This window comes from Pediculus humanus, genomic scaffold, assembly GCF_000006295.1.
Source record: "Pediculus humanus corporis 1103172108281 genomic scaffold, whole genome shotgun sequence".
NCBI lineage: Eukaryota > Metazoa > Arthropoda > Insecta > Psocodea > Pediculidae > Pediculus > Pediculus humanus.
The window spans coordinates 1,597,720-1,605,304 of record NW_002987850.1 but is presented as its reverse complement, the minus strand read 5'-3'; positions in this window follow the sequence as shown (position 1 = coordinate 1,605,304).

Genomic DNA, 7,585 nt, shown 5'->3' with positions numbered 1-7,585 from the left:
TAGTAGTAGGTAGTATTTAGTTCGGTGTGTCGTAATAAATTACACGTCGGTGGTCGTGTTCGTTTCAAATCCCAAAGGCTTCAATTTTTTTAACCCTCTTGATTTTTCCCTACCCTCTCGTCGTCGCTCGTTTTTCTTTCTAGAAGATTCTTTTTTTTAAAATTTCATTCGGAAAAAAGAAAATTCGAATTTTCATTTAACCATATTCTCTCCAGTAGTAGACATATTGTCTACGCAGCGTCTGAAATTAATGCGATGCGTTCAAATAATTATCAATTCGTTGTAATAAAGTTTGTAATGACGTCATTTCCGGAATCCCTTTTTAACACGTGCGTCGTCGACAAAAAATTTCCCAGGGAAAAATTTACGGTACATAAAAAAAAAAAAAAAAAAAAAAATTCGATCGAATCGATGCACGACATTAAAAATTTACAAAAAAAAATGGGGGGTGGGTTGGGAGAGGAGAGGGTAGACATTGCATGTGATGTCATTTATTATTACGTTTAATGGAGTTTGAGATGAATATCCAGATGTGTTGGGGAGTGAATCGTAAGATGAGATGATGGTTGATTTACAGTGTTGCCATTGTTAATGTTTTCTTTTTTCGAATTCGAATTATTTAAAGATGGAATTGAAACGAAACGTTTGATGTTTCTTTATTTTTTTTTTATTTGCGGTTTTTTGGTCTTTTGATGTTAAAAGAAATGAAGAAGAAGAAAAAACAAAATGGACGTCATTTTGATTTCGAAAACTTAATTATTATTATGGGTGTTTTATTCGGGGTTAAATATTTAAACTTGAAAGTAAAATAAATAATTTTTCGAGTCGAAATACTCGTTTTTATAAAAAAGAAGATTGTTCCTGTCGTGACTTTGTAAATAATAATAATAATAATAATTGACGTTAAGAATCTGTTGCGGTTGTTAAATTTTCATTTTGAAAAACCTCAACCCCATTAAAAATTTCTTGTAAAGTTTTCGTCCGAAAAACCAACAAACTTTCCAAAAAAAAAAAAAAAAAAGAAAATTTTTTTTTAAAATTTAACTTAAAATAATTATTCGGTTTATCTTTCACCCCCAATCTCCTACACCACCCCCTTTAAACGAAAACGACGTTAAATTTATTAAAAAAAAAAAAAAAATTAAATTACTGTAATTTTCCCGCCAAAATTTTTTTTAAAAAAAAGTCTTTAAAAATTAAAAAAAATTAAAAAAATGGAATTTTAAGGGTTTCTCTCTCTCTCTCTCTCTGTAATTTTCTAACTCTCTCTCTCTCTTTTCGTTATTTTCCAACTCTCTCTCTCTCTCTCTCTCTCTCTCTTCGTTATTTTCCAACACTCTTTCTCTCTCTCTCTCTCTCTTTCTCTGCCTTCTTTTTTAATTTTTTGTTCATTTTTCGTTCATATTTTATTAACATGTCTCATTGAGTGAATTAAATTAGCGGATCCTGTTGCGTTAATTTAATTTCATGTCGTACCTAATTTCCTACTTAAAACTTTTCGGAAAAAAAAAAAAAAAACACGACGAACGTTGTATAATTTTCAGGTTTAACTCCCCCCCCCTCTCTCTCCCCCCTCTCTCTCTCTCTTATCTTTTTTACATCGCGGAAAACATTAAGCAGACGATAAATTTATTCATGAGAATAAAAAAAAAATTAACAATGTTATTAATATTATCATTATTATTATTATTATTTTATAATTTCAACCCTTTTAATATATAAAGGGTGTTTATTAATAATAATAATAATAATAATAATAATTTTATAAAACATTTTATAAAGAAATCATGTTTTCCTCTTTTTTTTATTTTATTTTATTTTATTTTCCAAATAATGATAATGATAATGTTAATAAATAATAAGCGGGTTTTAAATTTAAATAAAATTAATAATAATGATAATAATAATAATAATAATAATAATAATTTTCAAGTTATAATATAAATTTAATGACATTTGACTTCCGGTTTTTGTTTTAATATTTTTTATCAATGGAAACTATCGTGGAACGTATATTTATATAACTAAAATACTCGTTTGAAAAGTTTTTAAATGTTTTGTTTTAATAACGAAAATTTCAAAGCCATAAATAAAAATACAAAAAAAAAAAAAAAAACGAATAAAAGCATTATTATTATTATTATTCGTTTTGAAATACGAATTAAAGTAAGAAAAAAAAGTGTTTTAGCAGACGACAAAATGTTTTTAAAAAAAGAAAGGCGTGCAATCGTGTTCTGAATAAATAAAAATAATTTGAATAATTTCGATTTTTTTTTTTTTTTGAAATGTCAAATAAGAAAAAAAGAAAAAAACTTTTTAAAAACACCTGATTTGTTAACTAATTTGCGGACAGATAAAAACAGTGAAAGAAAAAGAGAGAGAGAGAGAGAGAGAGAGAGAGAGAGAGAGAGAGAGAGAGAGAGAAAGAGAAAGAGAAAGAGGGAGAAAAACTGATGAAAACAGAGAGAGGGAGAGAGAGAGAGATTAAAAAAAAAACTAAAAAAAAACAGAGAGAGAGACTTAAAAAAAAAAAAAACTGAAAAAAACTGAGAAAGTCTGAGAGAGAGGGAGAAAAATTGAGAGAGAGAGAGAGAGGAGGGAGAAGGACTGAGAAAGAAAAAGAGAGAGAGGGAGAAAAATTGAGAGAGAGAGAGAGGAGGGAGAAGGACTGAGAAAGAAAGAGAGAGAGAGGGAAAAAGACTGAGAAAGAGAGGAGGGAAAAACTGAGTGAGAGAGAGAGAGAGAGAGAGGGAAAAAGACTGAGAAAGTCTGAGAGAAAGGGAGAAAGATTGAAATAGACAGAGAAAGACTAAGAAAGAGGGAGAGAGAAAAAGATTGAGAAAGAGAGAGAGAGAGAGAGTGAAAGAAAAATAATTAGAGTAATTTATTATTATTAAATTACATACGAAACTTTATTTTATTATTATCATCATCATCATTATTATTTATGTATTTTTATCGCCGGATTTTAGCGACGCGTTTTTTTTTTTGAGTATTTTATGAATTCATTCCAGGTTTGAAATTGAGTCCATCATAATAATAATAATAATAATCCTTTTCGTTAAATTTTCATCAAAGTCCTTTTTCTCTCTTTCTCTGTCTCTTTTCCGGTTACGTCATAGAATTTTAATTTTCTTCAATCTACCTTTTAATACCATTACGGTCGAGAGGTTTCTTTTTTGTTTTTATAATAACAAATACGAACAGTTTTTGCCATTTACATATTTTATAAAATTATTATTATTATTATTATTATTATTATTATTATTATTATTATTATTATTATTATTAACGCGTTTATAAAAGTTTTTAAAAATTTATTTATTTATTTATGTTTTTTAAATTTCAATCGTTTCGATCGTAATTTTTCCAAAAAAAAAAAAAAATTTATCGTAAATCTTCTTATTGATTTCTATTTATAGTTTTTCCTTCTTTTTGGACTTGGCCAAGATTCGTTAAATTATTTATTTTTAAACTACCAACCAATAAAAAAAAAAAAAAAAGTTTCCATGATTATTTTTTTATTTCTGTAAAAAGCGTACAAAAATCATTTCAAGTTTGTTGTTGTTGTTGTAGGCACTAACGCAATATGGAGTCCACATTTAAAAAAAAAATTTTATGAATAAGAGAAAAATGTCGCGTTACATTAATTAAGTAATTTTTTTTTTTTTTAAATAAACTAATTAAAAACTTTGACTCATAACATAAAGGACGTCTTTATATTTTCGTTTTATTCGAATGAAATTTACCGGAAATAAAAACAAATTTTATTAAACGTTTCGGAAAAATATCCGAATAAAGAATTCGATTTTTTATTAGGTTAACATGTACGGAGGAGGTTTAAACGATTTTTATTATAACTTCCGGTAGATTTCCGGTTTGGTAAAACTCTATGGTAGGACGATAATTAAAAAATCGAATCGTAAAAAAAAAAAAATAAATTATGCGATTCGATTATGTGTTGTTCTTCCTTCCTTCAGGTGTGTTTGAAAAAAAATCGTGCTCGCGTAATCAATTTAAATAATCCGTTCGAAAAAAGTGTAACGAGAAAAAAAAAAATTTACACCTGTTCACGTTAAAATTATTCTAAATACACGAAATTAAAACGAAAAAAAAAAACGTTTGCGACTCGCGCGCGGCAGGATTATTATTAGTATTATTATTTCGTTACGAACGATTTTTATATCGAACGTGCTTTTAATTTGATTTTACGAAATATTAAAAAGGGCAGGGGAGAAGGGGTGGGGAGGTGGGAGATGGGGGTTAAAAGGAAAGCAAAAAAAAAACGAAATTCGGAATTTTTTTTTTTTTTTTTGCGTTCGTGTGAGCGTTCGACGTACGTGCGTGCGTGTTGGTTTTTAAAAAAAGCAAAATTAAAAGAGAGAGAAAAATAAAGAAAGAGAGAGAGAGAAAGAGTGTGTGTGTGTGAGAGAAAAAGAAAGGGGGAGGAGAGAGAGAGAAATGTTCGAACGATTTTTTTTAGTAGTCGTTAAAAATTTCATTGACGTTTGTTTTCTGTTGTTTTTGACAAACGATCCCCCTCCCTCCTCCTTTTGATTTTTCTTTCCCTCCCCTTTCCCCTCCCACCACTCCCCCTCATCATTCCGATTCGTATTGATTTTTTCTCGATTTTAACGACAGCAGCAGCAGCAGCAACAAAAAAAAATTTTTTTAAATATGGAATGCCACGATAACGTATTATGATAATTTAGGGACTACGAAATGATAACAAAGGAGGATTATTTATTCGTTAACACGATCATACATTCTATTGCCACGTTCGTTTTCATCTTCTACTTTATTTACATTGTGTGAATATGAATTTTTAAAAAATGTTTTCTGATTTTAGCGATAAAAAGACCGAACCAAACGTCAAATTATAAATTAAAAAAAAAAAAAAAAACAAACAAACTTATTATAAACTTAAATATAAGTTTTACCATTCTCATCCCAACAAAAAGTTAAACTATAATAATAATAATAATAATTCATGTCGTAAAATTTAAATTTAAATTTTTTTTTTTAATATAAATTGAATATTTTGTTTAAAAAAAACAAATGGCTCATGTGGAAAAGAAGGAAAAAAAGGAAAAAATAAATTTAAATATTCAAATTGAAAAGGTAAATTGTTTTTTCAAAGGTTTGTGTTTCTTTCCCCTCCCCTTCCCCTTCCCTTTTCTATCTCTCTCTCTTACTCTCTCTCTCTTCTGATCCCTTTTTTTTGTGTGTCTGTGTGTGTGTTAGATGTGTTTACATTGGTTACAAAAAATTTGTTTGTTTTAAACGATCCAAGTATTCGATCGTAAAACAAAATTATTGTTTATAAAATTGTTTAATTAACTCGGATAAATTTATATATATTTTCTTATTTATGTTGCGTGAGGGGCCCTGTATTAAAATAAAAAAAAAAAAAAAAATTTAAGTTTGCAACCCTTCATTTCGAGTATTGCCAACCGTTGAGAATAAAAATGACGCGAAGGATGGATAGAAATGATAATAATAAATTTTTTTTTCTGTGTGCTTTAAGAGGTATCATTATATGTAAATCGAGTGTGAATTTGTTTTTCATTGTTTTAAATTTATCCTTAATACGGTTCTGTTTCTTTTAATACTTTGATTAAAAAATATTGGAAAGTTCATTTCGTGTTTGACACGGGAATATACGGGAGAGACGGGAGAGGGTAAAAATTAATGATTGATTTGAGCTTTGTGTGTTTTTAAATTTAAAGTTAAAAGCTTTAAAACCTTTTTAAAATGTTATCAGTGACGTAGGAGAGAGAGAGAGAGAGATAAAAATTAAAAAACCCTTTCACCCCCTTCCCTGTTAAAAATACATTTTAAAAAAAAAATCTCACGCCACTTCAATTTAAAAAAAAAAATTTTCAAACGTGTAAAATTAATAAAACGACAATAACCGTTAATTAAAATAAAAAAAACAATCGTGGAATTAGATAAAACAAAAACAAAAACAATTTTTACGTTGAAACGTAATGATCACATTGAAATTTTATTCACATTACAGAAAAGGTCACAATCGACGGAATAAAAGGATTTTAAATCGACGGTAAAAAAAAAAAGAGGACAACAACAACAACAACAACCAAATCTCTCGTCATATTTGTAAGTAAAATACAAATTATTAACAAACAAACAAACAAAGAAACAAAAACAAACGAATCGTTTGATTTAAAAAAAAAAATTAATAATTTTATATATTTAAATTTAGTTATTTATGGTAATTTTAATTTTCATAACGGCTTCTTTTACTCATTATTATCATTATTATTACTATTATTATTATTATTATTAGACGAACGGCGCTTTCCATTTTCATAAAAAAAAAAAGTTTCATTTATGACGTTTGAATGACATTTTAAAGTTTTTAATTACTCGTTTTGTTATAAGAACGACTCGAAGTTATTTTCGTGCGTGCTTGCGTGTGTGAGTGCGTGCGAAAATGCGTGTTTTTCATTTATTAATAACACCGTTGGGTATAAAAGTATAAAATGGCGGCGGGGGGATGGCATTAGAGGTAAAACTTTTTAAAATTTTTTAATCCGATGGAGACTTTATTTCTCTTCTTTCTATATACTCATATTCTCGAACGATTTATCGTTTGTTTTACTCGACAAAAACTTTTTGTTATCGAAAAGTGGATGAAGGTTTTTTTTTTTTTTTTTTTTTTTTTTTCCATTCCATTTTGGCACGACCATCTGCGGTTTAAAATCGTGTCCTTAATGCCGAACGTTACGTTGGTGTCTAATGACACGATTTCTCCGACGGCGTGTGTCCGGTTTATTAAAAAAATTAAGGGTTTGAAACGAACGAACGGACGGTTTTTGTATATTTTCCTTGCTATATATAACTTCCGGTTATTATTATTATTATTTTGTTTTTATCCTCTCGTCTGTTGGTTGTTGTTGTTGTTGTTATTATTTCTCGCACGCGCATTTACGCGTTTCTGACTCACATTACACGAAAAACATTTTAATTGATATTTAATACTTGCTAATTACTTTGACTAATACTTACTAACGTTTGTAATTTATTATTATTGTTATCGTTTATTTCCGGTGGGCACAATTTGTAGCTTTTCGAAACGAATATGAAAAAATTTTTATTGAAACGCTCACTTCCCTCCCTTCTCCCTCCCCTCTCTCCTCCTCCCACGCAAAAAAACCGAACGGCGGTAGTAATAATAATAATAATTTTACCTTTTTTTTCATTCATTCATTTTATATTGGAAAAAAAAAATTTATTGGTTCGTAAAAAGTTTACCGTTAAATTTGAAATGAATAACCATCATGTTCGCTGCACCTTTTTTTTTTTGTTTGTTTGTTTGTTTGGATTAAATCCAAACTCATCGTGGAACTAGAATTTTTTTTTGTTTTCGCTTCCTTTTTCGTATTTTTTTATCGACTGATTGATTGATTGAATGACTGATTGCACGTTTTTCATTATCGTTAAATTATATTACCCCGCCGGATTGTTTCCAGCAGAAAAAAAAAATTTACGATTTTTTTTTATTTAAAATTAAAATATCGAATGAAATTCGTTTTTGTTTTGTGGGGGGAGGGAAGGGGAG